The 24,513-nt window shown below is 44.4% G+C and overlaps 1 long non-coding RNA gene across 1 annotated transcript; it reads left to right on the forward strand.

Annotated features, from left to right (window-relative positions):
• Positions 1 to 3,103: 3,103 nt before the first annotated feature.
• Positions 3,104 to 13,076, forward strand: LOC146359140 (uncharacterized). Its single transcript, XR_014787197.1, has 3 exons — positions 3,104 to 3,247; positions 3,467 to 3,526; positions 12,198 to 13,076. It is a non-coding gene; the product is annotated as an uncharacterized LOC146359140 (long non-coding RNA).
• The last annotated feature ends 11,437 nt before the right edge of the window (positions 13,077 to 24,513 follow it).

Raw genomic sequence — 24,513 nt, forward strand, 5'->3', positions numbered from 1 at the left:
TTGCCATAATAGTCTATGTAAATATTTATGTAGACTAAGACGGAGAAAAATAAGATACGCAAATGGCGGCGGCCGTAGCTGCCATTTGCGTACGTGTTTTTTTTGTTTTTTTTTTACCCAGAGCCCTTTGTGGCCAGAAATCCGGCTGCGGATGGCTCTGGCCTGGGCCTGGCCGGCTGCTCCGCGGAGCCGCCGCGGAGCACAGCCGGCTGTTGAGGATTCCAGGGGGGAGGGACGGATCACCTCCCCCCCCGTTGAGGATTCCGGGGGGAGGGACGGAATGCCTCCCCCCCCACCATGAACATAATCTGCGGAAAGGTAAGTGACTTTCGTACATCCCTATGCCCAGTAAATCATATGATTCCCATATGCCCTGTATTGGACATACAGGAGATGAGGCAAGGTGGTAGCCAGCGGCTCCAATTCCAATCAGCGGTACGTTTTTTGTTGCTTTTACTCCCCTCTAGCTCCCTCTCTATGTTTAACAAACAAAGGAAGCGATTTTAGATAGAAGCCAGTGGACTGCATGCTGGGACTTGGAGTTTTCCCCCCTCTCCTTTCTGAACTGCAAATCCCAGCATATAACCCGAATGGTGGTTATATGGATGAATAGGGTGGGATTAAAGAGTGTGAGGTGGATGAGATAAAGAAAGGGAAGCTGCTACTGGTGGGATAATGGAAGGAAGGGAAGGTTTTTACAATTTACGCTGAAAAGCAGATTACAAGGCCAATAAATAAATAAATAAATAAATGGGGAGTTTTGCTCCTTTTAGTTGTGGAGTAACACATGTATTGGAGGGGTTGATTCATGCAAAATAAAGAATTTACAAGAATGAATCACAAGCTGGAATTCATCAAACTCCAGGCTTTCTTAAAACTTAATTTAAAAAATTAAGTGTAACAGTATGGCCTCTGTATAAAAATTAAACATATACAAATGGTCCAGTTAGGCAGTAAGATATACACATTTACCTGGGAGTTTTAACTCAATAGGACTTATTTGCAGCCCCCACCCATCTACCAGAGGGAATCGTGATGTGCCCCTTACCTATTTATGTTGAATTTAATTTGATTTGGAGGGGGGTAATAATATGATGATTGACTAGAATGGGAGTACTTTTAACTGAAGGAAAACTAATTTTGGAACAGTATCTGAGTCATCTGGGGGTAAATTGAATAAAAGAATGTATTTGGGTGATCTGGGGTGGGATGCAAATTAATTTAAGTATCGGGGGCAATTTGAATGGGAAATTAATTGGTTTGCCTTCAGTGAAATTTAAATCCTAATAATTATTTTTAAATTAAAAGATAGACTAACAACAGAGTAATTTCAAAATATATTAGAGCTCAACGTTTCAGCTTCAACCTCATCAGTAGCTGTGATGTTAAATGGATACCAAGAATGGCAGTTTGGAATGCTGGGTGATAAAAACTCCTAAGGGGGTATACACACAGTACACACACGCAAATTATATGCAAATTAGGGTTATCCTTTGTCCTTGTTTTGGTGGAGCATAAATCACTTCCTCTATTTGGGGAGTGCATAAACGGCCACCCAGGTTGTTTCTGCTCATGCACATTGCACTAAGCTATGTTTTAGCACAGGGCTGTGGTCCTCGAGATGTTGTTGGACTGCTGCAGCTTCCATCAGCCCTAGCCGGCATAGCCATCCCAGCGAGGGATGATGGGGGTTGCAGTCCAACAACATTTGGTGGGCCAGAAGTTGCCCACCCCTGGTTTAGTATGTCATGTGAAGGTGGTTTAGGCCTTGAATAGCAGCTTGAGCTGTTGAAATCAAGAGCTTTTCACAGCATGCATTTCCATCAGCAGGAGCAGTGTTAAAGATAGTGGAGATACAGGGTGGGAACAGGAAAGCACTTCCATTCTTCCATTGGCTTAGTATCACCTGTGTTGACACCACTTACCAGTTTAGACTGGAGGTGGATCACCCCGTACTGGACAGCAACACGTTTGGAAAGCAAGTGTGGCAGAGAGAAGAAGACTCCCAGCCTCTTCGGCTCCCTGATACGCTATTCTGTGCAGGGAGCTTTTATAGGGATTTATATGGAGTTTTAAAATATTTTTATAACTATTTGGAGGGATAATCCCGCCTGCATTCTGAAGTGGTGCAGTCCTGGGAAGCTTTTATCACATCGTTTTTCTGATTGTGTAGATCAGCACTAAGTTGGAACTGAACGTATGCTCCAGGCTTATAACTAAATAGTATTGCAGTGCTGAAGTTGCTGTCTTTTGGATGAGCGGTCACACCAAGGTCCTGATCATTTTCTAATGAATGATCTCTTGTCACTGGTTTCCATTAAAGATCTCCTGGCACTTTCCAAAAGAGATAGCCTCACAGAGCATTGGCCAAATTCCAGCCAGGGTAATTACATTTTACGTCCCTAGGTACTTCTGGTAATTTAAAGTAACTGGACTTCTTCTTTACCTTTATACTCTCCCTGACACTTCTCTTTTGCTTCTCCTTTGGATCATACATTTTTAAAGGTTATACATTGAAGTAGGAATGGGTGAGAATTTTGTTTGCTTCATTTTTTAAATAAGAACTTAAAGAAATTCACAAGATTCATCATAATTGGTACAGAAAGAACTTGAAAAAATCAAATATGAAACTGTCGGATTCATCCATCCCAGCAGAGGGCTTTGAGTGCTTTGCTCTTTAAAGTCTGGGTTTGAATCCCTGTGTATTCAATGACATTTAAAGTACTGAATTAGGGTTGCCGCTTCTTCTTTTTTTTACAGGCTCCTCATCTTTTAATGGCTACATGGCAGGCACTTATAACACAGTCCTACCTCTGCTGGGAATAGCTGTGCCTATTGAATTTTACCAGTGCAGATGGGTAGGAATTTTCTTCAGCCTGTTGTTTGGTAAGAATGTAACCAAAGTTTGCAAATTTCTTCATAAGAAAGGGATGGAAAGAGTATGAGATTTTTTAAAAATGAATGCAGAAGGAAGCAAAATTGACAGATCCATCCATCCCTGACTGAAGGTGATCAGAATTTGGATATGGAGAATTGCCTTGGCAGAGAGAGAGTTTTGTGATCTTTTCTAGAAACTAAGTGCTAGAGATGGTACTGCTCTTCCAGTTCCAGAAGGTGTCTCACACAGAAATGGGCAAAGACTTGTGCTTTGCTGCCTCACAGGTCAGGACTAGTTAAAATGGGCTTAAATTACAGGAGGGTATTAAAGTACAGGAGGCTCAACATTAGAAGAAACAACATCTTAATGGTAAGAGCAGTTCAACAATAGAACCAAGTACTGCAGCTGGAGAAGGCTTCTCCCTCACTGAAAGCCTTCAGGCAGAGGCTGGGCAGCCATCTGCTGGGGATGCTTTCACTCTGGATTCCCTGCACTGAGCAGGGGGTTGGACCGAAAGGCCTACCAGGCCTTGTTCAGCTCTATGATACTATAATTAAATGCAGCCTAAAATGCTTTCTTCCACACCAGCCTTCCTGTACACTGAGGTCATCATCTGAGGCCCATCTCTGGATGTTCCCACCATCAAAGGTAAGGCGGGCAACAGGGCTGGCTCCGTGTTTGAGGGGCCCTGGGCAAAGTGCCCTCTGGTGGCTCTCTTCTCTGTCAGTGGGTTTAGCTGGCAGTGGTGGCAGACGGTAGCAGCAGTACTCTGAGCAGTGCTAGGCAGCTGGGTTCAACTGCAGTTTAAATTTCCCACAATGCCCTGGAGTGAAACCGCACCAGGAGCACTATGGGAAATTAATGTGGTGGTTAGAAGTCCAGTGCTCAGAATGTTTGGCCTGTGAAAAGAAGTATAGGGGGACAGAGGCAGGAGTTGAGAGTAGCCCGGGCCAGTGTGCTGGGGCTATGGCAACTGCTCAAGGATACCTGATGTTGATGGTAGGCCTGCAGCGGAGGACAGGCAAGTTTCAGCAGTGGGGGGTGGTGCCTCCTATGCCAGTGGGGCTCTGAATCCACTCTGGGTTTTAGTCAGAACCAGTCAGAACTTTAAAGGAGCGATCCAGGGTGCTCAACCAAATCTCCAAAATAGGTTAAGCACCCTGGATAGCTCCTTTAGAGTTCTGACTGGTTCTGACTGAAACCCAGAGTGGATTCAGAGCCCCACCGGCATAGGGGGCACCAGCCTCCACTGAGTTTCAGTTTTCCTATCCTCACAAGTGGAGGCTAATGAGCAGAGGAATGTTGACATCATGTCACAGATTTTGTCTGGCCAAATATTTCTGGGGACTGATGAGCGGGAGGCAGAGGCCTGATTTCCCCATAATGTCTAGTTCTGTCCTTAGAGCTGTGTCATGTGTTAAGCTCTCAGGTTACGTTAGGGTGGCTACTTATAAATTGTCAAAAAAGAGGCAATGCATCACCAAAAAAGAGGGCAGTGATTTGCATAACATTTGCATATGCTAATTTATATGTATAGATGCAAACAGAGAAATAATATTCATAATTTAAATAAATAGAAATACAGTACATCTCACCATTGTGGGGAAGAGTGTGACCAGGTGACCTGAGTGCCTACCTGTTCATCCTGCTCTCCAGATTAGAACTATTGATGGGCAGCAGTTCTTCTGCTTCTTTATCTTTGTACTGGACTTGGACTAGAGAACCCTTCAAATAGAGGACACTTTCAGACAGAGTGCAGTCCTCTGACAGCCCCTTAAATAGAGGACTGTCCTCTGTAAAAGAGGACACAGGGCCACCCTGGGACCAAAATGCAATGGTGGAGCTCTGAAAATATAAACCAAGAGTTCACCATGTCCATCTCGAGCTCTGATCAGAACTCACAGGCCCTTGTAAGGCAGCAAATAGAAGTTTAAAACCATCAACTTAGAATCGTTTAAACAAAAAACAAAGCACTACTTTGACAAGCGTTTTGGTTTTGCCTGCAATTTTGGAGATGCTGTCCAATGTTTTTATTTACTTATCAATGTGCCATTCACTCACTATTCATTTCACTGATCTTTCATTTGCATAGTTCCACAGCATATTATTTCCATTGTCATTTTTTTAAAGTACCCAAGCTGTTGCTATACAGAAAAATAATAAAAATTACACAGAAGTCTATCATTACAACATTAGCCTGCAATCATTACAAACAAAATACAACGTTATACTGAACAACCAAATAGCAACAGGATTATGATTTAAACAGATACAGGAATGTGACTACAAGAAAAGGGAGGGGGAGACGGAGAGAGAGGGGATGAAGAAGGAGAATGAGAGAGAATCTGAGCCAAGATTGACTTGCATCCCTGTTCTGAATAATAATCGTGTTTCATGAGATCATAGACTTTTCTCAGAACCGTATATGAACAAAATATAGTTAGGGTTGAGGACAGAATGAAGTTAGTTTGCTGCTCTGTGAGGTTTTTTGTTTCATTGTTTTGAAGGCTGGCAGGAAAGTAACTGGCTGTGGATGCATACACCCCTGCCACTTCCTATCAGCCTGTAACCCTCTGAAGCTCACACTTAGGGTGGCTGCTTACACATGACCATAAAGAGGGCAAAGGAGGACACATAGTTATGTAAAAATTTCATGTGCTGATTTATACGCACATATGCAAATTTATAAATAATTGCTATGATTTAAAATAGAAATATAATAGTTCTCACCATATTAAGCAAGATTGTGGACAGGGGACCTGTCTGCCCGCTCAGTCTGCTGTCCCCTGGTGCTGTTGATGGGCAGCTTCAAGGCATCTGCTCCATATTCTTATTGGGTCTTTCTCTTTAAAACGGGCTTGGACTGGGCAGCCTTTCAAATAGAGCACACCTTCAAATACAGGACTGCCCCCTGAAAAGTAGGACACATGGCCACCTGACACACACTGAGACCCAGGAGATGCACTAATACTGTAATGTGGTTGGGAAGCTGCCTTGCTCCAGGTCAGACTCTTAATCCCCCTAGGCCAGAGTTGCAAATTCTGATTGACAGGGACTCTCTGGGAATGTTGGCAGAAGTCTTTCTCATCACCTGCTACCTTTTTTAAGTGGAAATGTCAGGGATAGAACCCAGGACCTCCAACATACACAGTAGGTGCTCTAGCACTGAGGTATCTTTCATTTCCATGCTGCCCCAAACCCTCACCACCTTTGTGCATGGCTCTAGTGCTAATATATGTAAGTCACCAGAATCATCAAGTTACTTCATGCGGTCCTTCTGCTTATCTAGTGGAGCCTCTGTTGATGGTGTGGGATGCAATCACACAATATGAGTGATCTCTGCAGGGATGGAACTTGCATCTATTCCTGCTGCAATGTGGAGACTGGAGATGTGACCATGGAAAAGCAGGTTTTTGGTGGCCACCACACCATCAGAACCATTGTGTATTGTGAATGAACGCTCTTCATACTGTGCTGTTTTTAGATTATGTTTTTATGGTGTTTATTTTTATTATTTTGCTGATTGCTGATTTTTTTCTGTTATATTAATTATAGATTTCTGTATTTGTGTGTGTAAGTAGCTTCATGACTGCTTTTTGTGGTAGGAAATATGTACATTTAATAACTAAGCATAATCATCACAGTAATGTGTGAACCAACCTCCTGCTGGGTGTCATGTGAATAAGGAGTAGCTGAATCATGCAAATATGGAGTGGATGCAGGCTGGCCCTGAGCCAATCCACTTAGTAAAGTGTTGGATATATCTACTCAGGAAAGCTGGTTGGACTTGAGGTCTTGATGGTCCTTTGGAACAGAAGTACATCTGGATTTAATGGTAGTTCTTTGGGTGATATGTGGTAGATTGCCAAGGATTCCTGGCTCCCATTTTTTTCCTGATAGCAGCAACAAAATGACTCCTTCCCCTGCCCTAAATTATACTGCTGAATGAAGAAAGCTGGGCTCAGAATTCTTTGACTCTATGTGTCTTTTGCACCTGGCTGTAGTTGGTGGATCTCCAGGTTCTAGTAAAACACTTGGAGCACAATCCTATGCATGTTTAGACAGAAAAAAGGCCTACAACTCCCAGCATGCCTCAGCCAGCATGGAATTGTAGGACTTTTTTCTGTCTAAACTAGGGATGTATGAAACACTTACCTGGTTTCGTCCAGGGACAGCTGCAGTGGGGGGGAGACGCTCCATCCCTCCCCCCAAAATCCTTGACGGGGGGGAGGTGGTCCGTTCCTCCCCCCTGGAATCCTGCCTGGCCGGCTCTGCTCCATGGCCAGGCTGCGGAGTCGCCGGCTGGGCCAACCCGCAGCGGGCCCTCCAGCCGCTGCCAGGCTGCTGCGGACGCAAATGGCATCCTGAGTAGAGGACACCATTTGCATCCCTATGGTAGCCCGTGATAGGCCACGTAAATATTTACGTAGCCTATCATGGCAAGCAACCCCCCCCCCCAGCATACGCAAATGGCAGCAGCTACGGCGGCCGCCATTTGCATTCCCCTTTTTTCGCTGTTTTAGCCTACATAAATATTTACGTAGGCTATTACAGTGGGGAAAAAAGGAACGCAAATAACGCCCACTATGCCATTTGCGTTCCCCCTTTTTTTCTCACCGTAATAGCTTACATAAATATTTACGTAGGCTAAAACTGCGAAAAAAAAGGGGAACACAAATGGTGGCCGCCGTAGCCGCTGCCATTTGCGTATGGTTTTTTTTTTGGCTTGCCGTGATAGGCTACATAAATACTTGCGTAGCCTATCATGGCCTCTGCAGGGATGCAAATGGCATCCCTGCGTTAGCCGTGATAGGCTACGTAATTATTTACGTAGCCTATCACGGCTATGATCAGGAAGTGAATGGCGGCTGCGTACGCGGCCACCATTCACAAGTCAGTGCAGATGGCACCAGGTAAGTGCTCCATTTCGCGCGCCTTTTGTGGGGGTGGGCAAGGGCTTCGTTCTGCCACGGATTTCGGGGGGCCGAATGCATTAGCATTCGGCCTCACCGAGATCCGTGGTGGAATTCTCTGACATCCCTAGTCTAAACATGCATAAGATTGTGCCCTTAGTAGATCCTGCAAGCCTGAAGTCTGGAGTCTGGACCCATCCCTGCTTTGGAATGGCAGAAGAAGGCATGAGTTGAGATTTTCTCCCTTTACAGTTGATAGAAATAGGCACGCTAGCACACACAAAAACACACACATGTATCCAGCCGGGCCTTATTAAATCCTTTGAACCAAAGAAATAATAACTTTACAGAATACATTGAAAATACATTTCTCAATATATTAAAGTGATTTTAATCTCTGCTGGAAGGGGAGACAGTAATTTTAAAAGCTACTTTGTATAAAATAATGTTATTGTCTTATTAGACCAATTATATTTCTCTATTTTAAAGATAGAATTACTCTTATATTAATGCCTGAAGCACATTATATCTCGGTTTTAACAAGGATATTGCTTTACATCAATTATATCCTATGAAAATGCTCTTTCCCCCCCTCTAAAATACTGCAAGATATGCAGCAATTTTGTCTCCCCAATTCAATTTTAATTTTTGGGAAGTAGTCCATTAACTGTTAACTCCAGAACAGTCTCACTGACTCTTTGTGCTGAATAAGACATTGGCAGTTATCCCAGGCACCGTGCAGTTTTGGCAACTGAGAAAAGTTTTGAACATCTAAGGGTCAAACTACATGTTACATTAATTGCATAATGTCTAGCTGACCCCTCTCTTTGTTTTTTTCCTCTAGTGTAAGTAGTGCAGCCCTGATTTGGATCAGGACCACAATGCACCAGGAAGGGAGGATTAAACCTCCCCCTTTACCATTTGCTTCCCGAGATCCGCCGCTGTTACCTCCACCGCCACCAACACAGCGGTAAACAAAAAAGGAGGGATTCTTCATTGATACCAATTGAGGTTTTTTTTCTTTTTTAAACTCCTCCCTCGTGGGCAGTTTTCATGAGGGCTGGGAGACAGTAGCCAAGGTTGAATCTCCCCTTCTGAGGCCAGACGACTCTCCCCACCCTTGGCAGGGGAAGTCCCCCCCACCCCAACCATAGGCTCCTGATACCTTCCCAGGACCATAGGACTGCTGTGTTAATGGAATAGGGTCATTTAAAAAATGAATTTGCATTCTAGTTAATGTAGACTCACATTAAATGTATGGTCAGTGAACCTTTCCTGTTACATGCACATGGAATACATTTATTTATTTTTCCTAAAAAATTAGGAGTCTCCTTTCTTCCATACACTGAAGGGGAAGTGCAATTATATCATATGAAGAATACAGTTTTAATATGAACAATAGAATGGATAAGACACCAAAGCCGACATATTAAACAAATAAGGCTGTCCCATTTAAAGCCACTCCAGTTGATTTAATCAAATACAATCCAGTTATATAAAAATCACTTAGCAGGATAAATTTTCTTTGAGAAAAAGATGTTTACCTTCTTCCTCAATGCCAGCTAGAGATATATGGATTTTGTTAAATCCATTCCATCTATGTTTCATTGATTGTCAGACATCTTTCATCCGGATTTTTTTTAGGGATGTATGATAATGATGTTCTGGTTTGTAAGTGTGTAAATCCTCCCCTAAAAGTAAAAACAACAACAACAAAAACTAAACCTGTTCTGCATGTCAGCAAAATCCATGTGACTCAGACAAAGATGTTGTGGAGTCATGCAGGTTGAATTCAAAGAAATCCAAACTCATTGAATCGATGGTGGATTTCTCCAGCTTCACTGAAGCCAGCGATGGGGTGGCCTTTGCCCATGGCTAAGAAGAGCCTTATTTCAGTGAAAGAGGAGACATGGAGCAGGTTCATATTAACTGAGAGGGGAGAAGAGGTGCACAAGCAAAACACGATGTAAGCATCACGTTTACAAAATGGCAGAAGAGACAGCCCCTTTGCTGTTATTGTTGTTGTTGTTGTTGTTATTATTATTATTAATTGAATTTCTTAGTCACCTTTATCTTAAAAAAAGACCCAAGGTGGCTTAAAACAAAAATGATCAAAACAGACAAAATATAAAATAGACAAATTCCATTGAAATACCAACACATAATAAAATAACTAACACATCACTACAGACCATAACCAAAACCAGTGATGCATAAAAAGCCCATCATATGCTTTCAAATGCCTGGGAGAAGAGAAAAATCTTGTTCAGTCTCCTGATCTAAATAGTAGTGCATGCAATTAGCCCTAACAACATGGTCCCAGTCATGAGTTAAGTCCCTTTGACAATGATGGGACTTCAATTAGTTGTGTGACTAACTCATTCCATTGGTTTCAATTGGAATTGGACATGCTTAACATTAGCTGGATTGGGAATCATTAGCACTGGTGATTTCTCCAACTAGGGTTTCAGCTTTGGCATTTGTTGTATGTATTTTCTGAATGAAGACTCATATATGTTTTGTACCTCTTTATTATGCTCCAGATTGTCTCAGAAAGGTTGTTTGCATCTGTGTAAATCTGCTACTATAACTGGTGCCATTTATATTTATGAATTCATTGGGACTGGGATATTTTCATAAACCTGCTGATAAGGTTATGGTACCACTGTGAAGCGAAATAAATGAAGGCATCTGATCTATGAAATGGTGCCAGCTGTTAATCCACTCATTGTGTTTTCAGCTACGGTGTTCTTCTGCCTCTGGTGGTGGCAGATGTAGCCTGCATTTGTTCTGATGAGCGCTGTGCTAAAAAATTTTCCCACCTTTTTTTCAACCATCCTCACTCAGTTTGGCAGAAAAGAAATTGCTTCTGAAAAGAAATTCAATGGAGAAGAAAATTTTGGAGAAATTCTCATGGCTTGGGTTCTTGTGCTTTCCTTACATAGGAGGTAGCCAAACAATGTGCCCAAGCGTCCCATTTTTCATTCTACAATCATCTCTCTGGCAGCTTGTAGCCTCCTTGGCTTCCCACACTTCAATTAAGGCCCAGAGGAAGACATCATGAGGTAATTCCTCCCATGGGGCTTTTTCAGGTCAGGAAGTACAGGCAGTCTAGGAGGCTGCAGAGCAATCAAGAGATGTGTTATAGAAAGAAAATACAAACACAGCACACTCGGCTGCCTTGCAGTAATTAGGTGAGCTCAAAAACATCACAAAATAAATTTTAAAACACCCTGAGAATGAGGTAGAAGAATGGAAACCTCTTTTATAGGGGATGACATTTTGGCTCAGCAGTAGCTCCGCCTCTTCTCTGGAGCTAGACATAACAATGCCCCCCTGCATTGTGGTGGATGCAAATTGGGGACCAGCCTGACAACACAGTTGGTGCTGTTGCCACTTGCAGTGGGAGCACAAAAAACTAAAACCCCTTATGAAAAAAGAAGTTGTGCTACACCCCTGACAATGGTGAACCCTACCTGTGAGAAACTGTTGAGAATTTCTCCTCCCCTTGAAGAAATTTGGTGAAATTTTCACTCCAATTTCTCTGCCCACAAAAAAGGTGGAGAACGTTGAGAGGCCATTTGCACAGAGCTCTAGTTCTGATGCCACTGGCAAGCCCACTCGACCTAGATAAACTCTTCTGGGGAAATGGAGGAGAGATGGCAGGAAACACGTATAAATCTGAGCAGGGGAAAATATTCTTTGGGCCAGTAGAGAACATATTATCATTGGTGGGTCACCAGAAGAACACCTTGGATATAAAAAAGAAACACTTTTCTCTCCAAGTTCAGCTGAAGATATTCTGCTCTGAACAACAATTTGGGTCAATTGCAAGACATTTCATTGGCTGCCTTAGGCAAAGGACAAAGTGGGTGACCAATCCATTCCAGACAGAGAAGCTGACTGGGCTGGCAGCTGAATCTTGTCATGGCAACAGGATTGTGTCCTTTACCACACCTGAGGGCAGCAGGATAGTTTAGGAGGTGCAGGACAGCCTGTGTGGCACACACTGCTCTATTCTTCGAGGGGGGAATGTCCTAGGGGGCCTAGGAGGGAATGGCTTGAGGTCCTGCCACTGTTGCCCCCCCCCCCGCAATCTGCTACCTGAAGCACCTGTTTTACTCTGCCTAGGGCCAACCCTGGGTTTCTAACACTGTGAAGCTGAAAGAAGCCTATGCAGTTGAGACTAATGCATGTGCCTGTCTGAGAGAGAGGCAATCACTGTCAGCCAGCTTTGAATTCAGTCAAGCTGTCAAGTCATTCGTTCAAGCTCTGGGATCGTAGAAGCAATTGTACTTGCATTTTGGAAGGAATGAGGCTAGTAGAGAATATCCATAAAGCTTTGGGGCTCAGGGGAATTGTACTTCTACCTAGATCAATGAGAATTTTCCTATTTGTTTTTTCAGGGAAAGAATTTCACCCCAGGACTGAAACTCTGAAGAACTGATAATTCAAATAACTACTACCAACAAACCTTTATTAGGTCCAGACGATTATATAAAAGAGTGCAAAGCTGATCTTTGCCTAATTATACAATTTATCAAAAGAATTATATTCAGCAATGTTAAGGAAATTAAAACACAGAATCTAAAGTAAATGGACTCCACAACCCAGTTGTAAATCCTCACCTACTCAAAAGACTGAAACCATAAGCTAGTTGACTATTTCTCATTGCAGTTCATCCCATTTATACTATATGCATTAACTAAGGATACCTGACTATGCAAAGTTGAAAATGAATGTGCCTGTTACCAATTGATGGGTACACTGCTAATACTATCTGCTTGTTTTCCTGAAAAAGTGAGTTTTGACCAGTGGATTGTGGTGGAACAAGACATCACATCCACTAAGCAGAGTAGTATTCCTCCAAGAAAAGAGATGAACTTGAGATGTCTTGTTATGAAATTTGAAACATTTATGTACTGCCATTCTATTATTGTAATGTCATTTATGAAAGCCAGGTGTAATATTTCTAGGGATAAAAAAAATCAGAACATCTGGATTGCAGATACAATGCATTGTTCAGTGCACTGGGATTGAGTCTAACTAGGTCTGAAAAGAAACCAAATCTCAGGGAAATACGAGACAGCACAGAGAATTCAACTGTTATCTGACACAATCTTGAACTGGATGTAAATGTTAATGTAAGACTATACTGAAAGTTTTTGGAGATTAGATTTTGGTATATTAAACATGAGCTCTTAATGGAAAACAACTTCATCAAAGTGCTTTCTGGTAGCTCTAACATTCTTGATGACAAATAAAACTTGCATAAATGGTCTCTTGAAATTATCCACTCTATTTCTGGGTAGAGAAATTCCAGAAACTGTTTCATCAAATGTCTCCAGGATGACAAACAGTTTCCCAGGGATGGGGATCACCATTACCAGTGGTAGTACCAAAGCTTCTATTTTCCCCTTAGGGTTTTTCCCTTATGCTGCTGCAAGTGGTAGTAACTGCAACCGGGTTGGCACTTGGCAGCCTGGCAGCCATTTTGCATCCTCCACAATGCCCTGGCCCTAGCATTGTCCCAGGGCATTATGGGTGGGGAAAAAGGCACCACTACAAAACAAATGGTGGAGAATATTCAGACAGAAGTCAACAAAGTGACCTTTTTACAATAAAGCATCTGTGGCACCTTAAAGACTAACAGTGTTATATTACTAGGGATGGACATCTGTAATGTTGCATAAATGGCCCCTGGCCTGTATGGCTGCCAATTTGCAACATTACTTTTACAGAGAAACCTGAGCCACCATTTTACACAAAATGGTGGCTTGCTAAGAGGATAGGTGGCCTCTGGCTGCTCATGGACTGCATGAGATCCCAGTGAACAGGTCCAGTAAGTGGTGGTGGCTCAGTGAGTGGGGTCCAGGGAGCCAGACTGACAGGGAGTCCTCTGGACTACACCCTCCTCTTGGACCCTGGTGACATCCCTATTAAGACTAACAGTGTCTTGTTACTAAGACATGAATTTTCAGAGGTTAAACCCAATTCGTCAGATGGAGGAAACAATATATCAAGGGAATGAAGCACAATGAAAGCAGAATAAGATCTGAAAAAAGGCATGAATCCTAGTGTGCTATTTTAAATAAACCCTGATATTGACCACAGCACACTCCAGTTATGTAGTAAGAACAGACAAATCTGTCAGTTTCGCTTTCTCCCACATTTGATTTTTTTTTTTTTTACATTTGATGTTCTTTCCATCCGATTTATGAAGAATTTGACACATTGTTTGAAAGTTCTTATCAAACAACGAACTGAACAAAATTCCCACTCATCTGTACCGGCCAAATTCAATGGAAGGACTATGTTGTATCTGCCAGCCCTGTAGCTGTTAAAGACGAGGAGCATGTTAGAAAAAAATAAGAGGTGGCAACCCTAATTCAGCACCCCAAACAAAGCTGAATACATGAGGATTGAAACCCATACTAAGCACTCAAAGTCCTCTGCCTTTGGATGCATCTGTCAGCTTCTCTTTCTTCCACATTCAGTGTTTCTAAATCCCAAGTTCTTTCCATGGAGAAATTTATGAATTTAGTAAATTCTTGTCAAAAAATGAATCAAAATACTCACACTTCTCTATTATATACCCCTCTTACCAATGACAGAGAAGCCCGATTCAGGTGTTCTTTTGGGGGTGTATAATCAATGCATGAGGAGAGGGAGTGCTCTAGTCCCTGCCCCCTCCTCTCATGTTTTCATTGGTTTGTACTTGTGGAGATGATGGTCTCAACAGGAGAGATTCCTGTATCCATGGAGGCTCTTCACGTGATCCAGGACCCTGATTTTCCAGCATCCTGGATTGTATGGAGAGCCCCCACTTACAGAGGGGGCTCTCCTCTTCAGAAAGTCACCTTCTATGCATAGAGGGTGCCATAAATGTACTGGGGGGCATGATTAGAGCACTCTTTCTCCTCCCCTATTGATTCTACACCGAAAAAGAACACTGATGGGGGTAATGTACAAACAGGGCTTCTTCCATATGTTCATTCTGAATTTCAGGAACTGTGAGACATCACCAGCAAAATAACAGCTCATATCAGCCGGATGGCCAATATATGTGATCTGTATATTCTCATATAACTAGAAGTTAAGGACAACTTGAATTCTTATTGTTGAGGCAGTAATAATGCTTGTACATGATGTGAAATAGGCCTCATTTGAAACCTGATACAGTACGGTGGCCTTCCTCAACTTGGGACCTTCCAGGTATGTTGGACTGCAACTCCCAATGGTGAAACTATGGGAACTGAAGTGCAACACAACTGGAGGGAGCCAATTTGGGGATAGGGATGTATAAGAATTATGTTTTTGCTCACAAAACATGCGAGCATGCTGGGTTTGAAGCCCTGAACATGATCGCCATCATGAGCATGTGTCCGCCAAAATTATTCTTAAATTGCTGAATATGTGCTCATGTTTGTCTCGTATCCAACTACCACTTTGATTCATGCAAATTTCCTAATGTGTGCAAATTTTCAGTTCTGCTTTAGTCTATCGTGGTAAATTGCACAAATTGGGAAATTCGTGCAAATTTGGGGAATATTGTGCAACTTCCCCATTCGATCACTGTTCAATTTGTGTGATTTTCCCATTTGCGCAGAGTGAGCAGCCATTGCAAACATGGACAGGAATCGGGCACGAGATGAGAGGCAAGATGATGTTCAGAGCATTCTGGAGACCTTGAACATCACATGTTCACCCATTCCGACTTAGGGAAGGCTACATTTTGACAGAAGTATTGGACCAGGTGAAATCTTGCATTCAGCCCTCGTCCAAGGCCTTGGTTATTTGAAGTAAGAGGCGGGTCATCTCAAAGAAGGGTAAAAGCAGTTTTGAAAGGTGGCAGAAGCTCCTCTTGTATTTCCAATCCAGTCCAGACTTGTAGAGGCATTGATTAAGATAGGATGAAGATTGCCTACCCTTCATTTTCCAAAGGGTGTAAAACCAGTTCACACACACAGTTGTCTAGGAAGCCTTGGGCATATACATATAAGCCTTTGATGGAACAAGCCATATGAACAGGAGCTACCAGCCTCAGATGGGCTCCATTTTCATTTAAAAAACCACAACAACGAACCATGGGAACTGGGTTAGGAAGCAGTAAACTGGCTGTATAAAACTTAGTTGTAATCTTTGTTTCAGAAAATGGTATTTGGAATGGGGCACAGCTTTCTGAGAGGGAACTGCCCGAGGAAGGCCTAAACCATCTTTATAAGGAAATCAACCCTGGGGATCAAAAGGGGGTGTTGTTGGAAGCTTTGGAGGGGGCTCAAGGCTTCTTTCTGGCTGGAATAATTGAGATAATTATAGGAGAACGCCAGGAGAATTGCTAGGTGAGAAGCGGATCCTTCTTCAGGGAAGACTCAGTGAGCTGGCACCCAGCTTCCCAAGAGTCAGCAGTGGCAGCTGAGAAAACTACCTGTAAGACAAGTAGCAGCAGGATAAGTCCAAGGAGAATTGACTCTTTGCTGAACTATAAAAGAACAACCAGAAATCTTGATTCTGCAGGGACTTTTAGGGGCTAGACTGCAGCCCTGAGCTGCCCTCTCAACTCTGTTGCAGATTGGCGAAAATTCTTCGGGGGGCCGAACACGTTGGCGCTCGGCCCCCCGAAGTTTCGGGAAGAAATTGTCCGCCAACCCTATAAAACAGCCACCCAAATGGTGGCCGCTACAACGGCCACCATTTGCGGCCGCAGCAGCCCAGCAGTGGCCGGGAGACCAGCCGGAGCAGCCGCCACTGCTGGAACCACATCCACCACCAGGTAAGCTCCGTCCCGGGGGGATTCTGTGGGGTGGCGGGGGGGGGGAGGCCGTTCTGCCATGGATTCTGGGGGGCCGTTTTCTAAAGAATCTGGCCTCACTAGAGTCCGTGGCAGAATTCTCTGACATCCCTACCTTTTCTGCACTTTTTCCAGCTCTACAATATCTTTTTTTAGGTGTCCTGACCCGAACTGTACACAGTAAGTGTGTCGCACGTTACATTTGTAGAAAATTCCACCAAGGGCTCCAGTGAGGCCAGATTCTTTAGAATCCAGTCCCCCAGAATCTGTGGTGGAATGGCCTCCTCCCCCGCCCACCGCGGAATAGCCCCGGGACGGAGCTTATCTGGTGGCAGATGCAGCGGCAGCGGCGGATGCGGCAGTGGCAGTTCCTCCAGCTGGTCTCCTGGCTGTTGCTGGGCTGCTGTGGCCGCAAATGGCGGTCGTCTTAGCAGTCGCCATTTGAGTGGCTGCTTTAGCGTGATTTAGTGGCTGCCACGCCATTTGCGCCCCTGCTCTTTGCCGTGATAGGCTACGTAAGTATTTACGTAGCCTATCACGAAAAAGGCAGCCATGCAAATGGCGTAGCGGCCGCCATTTGCGTGGCTGCCTTTCTCGTGATAGGCTACACAATTACTTACATAGCCTATCATGGCTGGCAGCCATGGAAATGGCAGCTGGCGTAGCAGCTGCCATTTGCTGCAGCAGCAGCCCGGCAGCAGCCGGAATTCCGGCTAGCGGCTCTGTGGAGTCACCGTGAAGCAGAGCTGGCCGGGGAGGATTCCGGGGTGCGGGGAAGGAGCACCTCCCCCCCCCCACAGATGGCCCCAGCGGAACCAGGTAAGTGTTTCATACAACTCTATAGATTTGTATAGGGGCAGTATGATGTTGGAGTGTTATTCTCAATTCCTATTCTAATTATGCCTAGTATGTTAGTTTGCCTTTTTTTTACAGCGGCCACACACTGGGTTGACATTTTGATTGAGATGTCCACCACATCCCCAAGACCTCTTTCCTGGCAGGTCACCACTAGCTCAGATCCCATCAGGGTATAATTGAAGTTGGGATTGTTTGCCCCAGTGTGCATCACTTTACACTTGCTTACATTGAACCGCATTTGCCATTTAGATGCCCATTCTCCCAGTTTGAGGACATCCTTTTGGAGCATTTGTGGGAATGTTCAGGCCTGATGCACTTAGGATTCCCAGGTATTAGTATGCACCCCCACTGGCACCAAGAAAGGTGGCTGTTCTCCTCTCCTTTTTACTGACTGATAGTATAGGAGAACACTTCCTTTGTCATGCTTGAAGTACAACTTTGTTCTGCTTAGTTATGCCACTGGTGGGCTCAAATTTCATGAGACTAAGGTTATAGAAACCATGCTCTAAGAAAATTATACAGGAGGTTCCTACTGTACTAACACAGTCCTAACCACAGGTACATGGAAGGAAGTCCCATTGGGTTTTATGGAACTAAGTTCCACCAATAAGTATTCTGAGAACTGCAGTTCTAGAAGCTGAATTTTCGAGCTTATGGGGAATTACTCTTGATATCAACAGAATGATCAGAGATTAATAAAAGACAATGTCCCTAAAATAGTATCCCTTTGGTTCTACTTGCCATTCATGTGCTGAGAGATGTAGATAGCAATTGTTATCAGACCACTGGAAAATTATTCAAATGGCACATTTTCCAAGATGCGCAGCTCAAACAAAATTAGAATTATTAATTAACCGCATGGGAATAAATTTGAATATATTATTCTTTTTAGAGTCGTTGCTCTTTTATATCTCCACACTTATCTTTTAGGGAATTTCATGCCTCTGCAACAATCCAATTTGGTGAGTTATCTTGGTGGAAGAAGAGGCTGCCTAAGAGTTAAAGAGGAAGAGGCTCAGTTAATTAAAAGTATATTACCTCCTGCTAATAATCATAATCAAAATACAACAGGAATTTGACAGGTGCTCAGCCAGAAAGGAAGTACTAAAAAGAGCCCCACACATTGGGGGGGGGGCATTTTATCAGAGATTTTTATCCTGTGGTTCAGTGCATAATATTTGTTGTTATTTCAGATTCGGTTTCCTTTTCCCTCAACCATTTTAGGGTTTTGCCTTTTCTTTACAAACAGGTTAAATGGGACTCGGCCTCGTTTGGATTAGTGAAGGGCCTTTGGTGTCTTTCTGTTACTTTTTACTAGAGGCCTCTCATGCCTTCTCATGCATCCCACAATGTCTGTGTGATGTGCAGCCATTCATGGTAGATAATCTGTACAGTCCTCTTGCTGCACTGATTTGCTTTGGGTTCACTTCCAAGTGTGCACAGTGAGCTAAGTGCTACTTACTCAGCATATGCGCCAGTTGTCCCTGTTTACCAGAGAGAGTCTCTGGCATTTTCTTTCTTTTTCAAAAAATGATACCGCCTCTAGATGTTGGGTAGGGCTTTTTAAATAAATTTGATTGTACACACTATTCACCTGCACTATAGTTCTTTGGATTACAGCCCCTGCCCTGTCGGGAGTGCCCCAGCTGCCTCTTGCAGTCCCTTCCAATATCCAACTCAGGACACAGACGATGAGGATTCTTTCCAAGGATTTATTCCTTTATGACTCTTTCAGATACTAATCACTAGCGACTAAGCAAGGAACAGCACTGGGGAAAGACAGCAGAGTAACCTAAGCTCCAGGTAAGGCAGTTGGTCCCCGTTTGAAGGGGAACCACAGGAAGACTCTGAACTTATGGGCTAGGGAGAGATCCTCCCTCTTTCCCTTGGGTCCTTGGGACGCGACCATTGTTCGCACGCCAAACCAGTGGAATGCCTCCTTTTGGCACCCTACATCTGTCACCGCTCCCTGCATCTGCGCCGAGCATCCAGCAAGCCCCCCTCCAGCGCTCTCTCACTGCCAGGGTCGCTATCTATCCCAGGAATGCTGGCAGGAGGAATCTTTGCCAGCTGCTGTGCCTGTGAGAGATGAGCAAGCTCCTCTCCCACGGATTGCTGATCCTCCTCATAATCAGAACTGCTCTGGGGCTCTATGGGCTCAGTTTCCACCCTGACATCCCCTAGGAGTGTGTGGTTTTAATTCTGGTGCACAAACATGTAAGTGCATGCACATGACATAGACACCAAATTCCATCACCCTGTTTCTCTCCCATCCCCTTGAACCAGCTACCTGGATAGTAAATGCTTCTGAATGTATTTGGGTTGCAGGTATTCTATGGGTTGGATCCAGACTTAATCATTGAAATCAATGGAAATTAAGTTAGTCATGACTAATTTAAATTCCATGGATTTCAGCAGGTCTGCTCTAAGTATGACTAATAGTGCAATCCTATGCATGTTTAGACAGAAGAAAAGTCCTGCATGCTGGGAGTTGTAGAACTTTTTTCTGTCTAAACATACATAGGATTGTACCCTTAGTTTGGATCCAATGTTATAAATGTAACCAGATCCATTCTAAGGTTAAAAAACTTCGTTAAACATTAAGATTTTTGTTTTGTTTCATTTTAAAAAAGGAATTGTTATGATCAGTTTACTACTCTTGATCATGAGGCAGTGCAGGACAAGATGGAAAAAATACAATGTACAGCAGCAGCACAAGAGCCATCTGCAATGGGCAACGAGGGTTACAGCTAAAGTAGTGATCCTTGGTGTGAGAACTAGGGGTGGACGAAAGTCACTTACCTTTTCTCGCAGCTTGTTCGCGGTGGGGGGGAGCGCTTCGCTGCTCCCCCCGCGAAGTTCAGGCCGGGGGGGGAGGCTTCCCGCCTCGCCCGGCCGAAATTCAGGCCGGGGGGGAGGCTTCCTGCCTCGCCCGGCCGAAATTCAGGCCGGGGAGGAGGCTTCCCGCCTTGCCCGGCCGCGAACACGAAAGTAAAAAAAAAAAAAGTCCCCTGATAGGCTACGTGACGATTCACGTAGCCTATCATGGCTAAATCTGGAAAGTCAGCCATGATAGGCTACGTGAATCGTCACGTAGCCTATCACGGGTGACTTTAAAAAAAAAAAAGCGCGTACGGCTAATGGCGGCCCCCATAGGGAGCCGCCATTCCCGTTCCTTATTTGGTCGCTGTAGTCTACGTAAATCTTTACGTAGACTACGGCGAAAATAAGGGCAATGCAAATAGCGTTGCCCTTATTTTCGCCGTAGTCTACGTAAAGATTTACGTAGACTACAGCGACCAAATAAGGAATGGGAATGGCGGCTCCCTATGGGGGCCGCCATTAGCCGTACGCGCTTTTTTTTTTTAAAGTCACCCGTGATAGGCTACGTGACGATTCACGTAGCCTATCACGGCTGACTTTGCAAATCTAGCCGTGATAGGCTACGTGAATCGTCACGTAGCCTATCAGGGGACGTGTTTTTTTTTTTTTCTTTCATTGCAATGGCGGGGGCGGCAGCCGGTCGAAAGACTGGCTGCCGCTCCCGCCCCGCTCGAACACCGGATGAACCGCTAGCCGGACCCGCCGCCGGGAGGGACATTCAGGGAAGATAAGTCCCGTCCCGGGGGGGGGCGGGGGGCGGGGGGGGCGGAGGATTTCTCCCCGAAACTTGTTCGGGGGGCCGAACACGTTGGCGCTCGGCCCCCCGAAGTTTCGGGGAGAAATTCTCCGCCATCCCTAGTGAGAACAGATGTTACAAAGGTACAAGTGTTCCTATTTTCATATGTGAAATGATGGAGGGCATGATATAGTTTCCAGAAACATTGCCACCGCTGACACCATGTCATGATTTCTTTAAAGGTAGAAATAAGGAGTGGGTATAAGATGAGTGTAAGACAACTATATACTATAGAGCAGCCTTCTGTATACTATAGAGCATGGATGGCTGGGGAATGCTGGGAGTTGTAGGACTTTTTCTGTCAGAGGGATCAATCCTATAGCCGCTAGGCAGCGGCTAGATGGCCATAGGATATGTTGTTTTATGGGAACCGACCTCCCCCCACTCCCTCCGCAAGGCAGCACGGAAAAGCCCTGTCCTCCACACCGGCAAGAGGAGTGCGGAGCGGCCAAAAAGGGGTGTGGCTGAGGGCGTTCCAGGGTGGGGAGGGCCAAACTGCCTGTACAACACATCCTGTGTTGATCTCCTCCGTGCTTCTCCTGCCCTGCTTTGGATAGCTGATCGCCTCCAAGTTTGGAGGCAGCCGTCTATCTCGATAATATTGTGCCCCAAATGTACATAGGACTGTGCACCTAGTGCCTCAAACTGGGACTCCAGCAGTGAGACTCAAACATAGTTCTCTCTGTGCAATTAGAATGGTTTGCTTGAGAAAAGTGCTGCTGTCCTGCTCTATTATTATTATTATTATTATTATTATTATTATTACATTTATTAATCGCCCATCTGGCTGGTCACCCAGCCACTCTGGGCGATGTACAGCATACAATAAAACAGTTTAAAACAATAAAAATCTACAATAAAAACATTTTCTAAAATACCCTAACCCACCCCAAATGCCTGCCTGAACAACCATATTTTTAATGCACGGCGGAAGCTCATTAAAGATAAATGAAGAGATAAATGCTCTTATCTTCACTGCAGCCTCACTGCTGCCGATGGTAGTATTGCAGCTAGGGATGTACGAAAGTCACTCACCTTTTGACGAAATGTGATTCGAGGTGGGGGGGAGGTGCTCCCCCCCTCACCCCCAAAATTCTGGCTGGGGGGAGGCTCTCCGTCCCTCCCCCCTGAATCCTGGCCAGCTGGGTGCGCAAATGGCGGCGGCCATACTCGCCGCCGTTTGCGTCCCTGCAGTCAGCCGTGATAGGCTACGTAAATGTTTACATAGCCTATCACGGCTAAGTAAAAAACAAACAAAAAACCCATGCGTAGGCAAATGGCGGCGCCCATGGGCGCCGCCATTTGCATTCCTTATTTTGGCACGTCTAGTCTACGTAAACATTTATGTAGACTACGGCAAAAATAAGGGGAACGCAAATAGCGTAGCGTCTACGCTATTTGCGTTCCCCTTATTTTCTCCATAGTCTACGTAAATGTTTATGTAGACTAGACGTGCCAAAATAAGGAACGCAAATGGCGGCGCCCATGGGCGCCGCCATTTGCATACATGCATTTTTGTTTTGTTTTTTACTCAGCCGTGATAGGCTACGAAAACATTTACGTAGCCTATCATGATATTTTTTAAAAATCTAGCCGTGATAAGTTACGTAAATCTTTACATAGCCTATCACATTTTTTTTTTTTTTTACTGGAAATGGCGGTGGCGGCAGATGGTCGGAAGACCGGCCGCCGCCGCCGCTGGAGCTGCCACCACCAGGAGGATTCGCCCAAGGTAAGTCCCATCCCGGGGGGGGGGGTGGCGGGGGGTGGCAGACCGTTTTACCACCGATTTCAGGGGGCCGAATGCGCTGGCATTCGGCCTCCCCGAGATTCGTGGCGAAATTCTCTGACATCCCTAATTGCAGCTACCTACTCAGCAGGGAGGGATCAGGTGACTCCAAGAGCCAATAGGGTTCCAAATCATCCATCTTCTCATTGCTCAGGCACAGTCCGAGCTTTGCTTGGACTAGCTACCTCCACTTGCCTTGAACTCTGGCACCAAACAGGCACAACAGAGTTCTTTGGGACAAAATATGTCATCCTGTCATTCAAAGGTTTCCGATGTATTACATGCAATGTGTCAAAGGAAAGTGAATATGCAGAAAGTAGATCTTAGCAGCTCCTGGCTTTGAATGATCTGCAACAGCAGAGTTTGCAGTTAACTAGTTCACTCAGCCAGTCTTTGCATTCTGCAGACTTAAAAGTGAAATCCCGCCTAGAAATTAAAACTTAATTTGGTGATGATCACTTCTTTATACATGTAGTTGAAAGCCTAACCTAAGTTGTGCCAATCCCTGCTCTCACACAACACCCATACATAGATATAGGTCAGTGCTCCAAGTATGGTGGGATGGAATATGCTGTCCTACCTCCTTTTCAGGCAGACCTACAAACATCCCATATCTTTCAGGTGGACATAAATGAGTCTGGCCTAGGGATGCTGGAGGAATCCAGTTGTGGGGTAGATGTCAGCAAATTTTTGCGAGCTCAGCCCCCTGGACTCTGGCTTCCAGACACCCAAGCTGCCTGACTCGGCATATGCCAAAATGGGCAAGCTCGCATTTTTCTGCTTTAAAAAAATGTGTACAAATCGTGATTTGTGCAAAATTGCGAGTATAAATATTTACAGAAATCACAATTTGCGCAAAATTGCAGCCAGAAATAGTGCAATTTCTGCAGAATTGCAGGAATAAAAGGTCATTTGCACCTGCAATTTTGTGCAAATTGTGGTATTTAGAGCTGTGATTTTGCACAAATTGCAATTTCCTTAAATATTCATATCCATGATTTTGCTCAACTCGTGACTTGCAGATAAAAAATAAGGTGGGGAAGTTCCACTACTCTGCTTGCAAATGCTCACCAAGTTGGGGGTGCCGCAGGGATCCATCGAGCCAAAAGCAAACAGGATTTCTCTGCAACGGCCATCCCTAGTCTAGCCAAACCACCTCACTTCTGTTCTTGTCCTACTTTGGACACTTATATGGGACCATCTTTTTTTAAAACATAATGGTCCTATATTCTATAATTCTTATTGTGGTGAAATTATTGTAACACTTGGCAACTTTACAGAAATACATTAACCATTTCATTAATGCCTGTCCTTAGTTCCTTGAAATGATTTTGAATTGCCACAAAGCCACTCAGTAGGGAGGGAAGCTTCTGGCATATTGAAATTCAACTTCTTTTTAAAGCTCTACTCTGAACTTTTAATTTAGGTTTACAAAAATGCTGCGAACAGACGATCAGTCAAATGAAGAGAGCCAGAAAAGCTGATTTCCTGGAGGAGGAAAAGACTTCTTTGGTAATATGGCCTGCCTGACTGAATTGCATGAGCTGATGACTCAAAATAAGAATGACAGTGGAAGAGGCCATAGCTGAAGGCTCCAGGTTCAAC

Source organism: Heloderma suspectum, chromosome 1, assembly GCF_057233095.1.
Source record: "Heloderma suspectum isolate Gila_16-S chromosome 1, 16-S_ref, whole genome shotgun sequence".
In the NCBI taxonomy this organism is placed as follows: Eukaryota; Metazoa; Chordata; class Lepidosauria; order Squamata; family Helodermatidae; genus Heloderma; species Heloderma suspectum.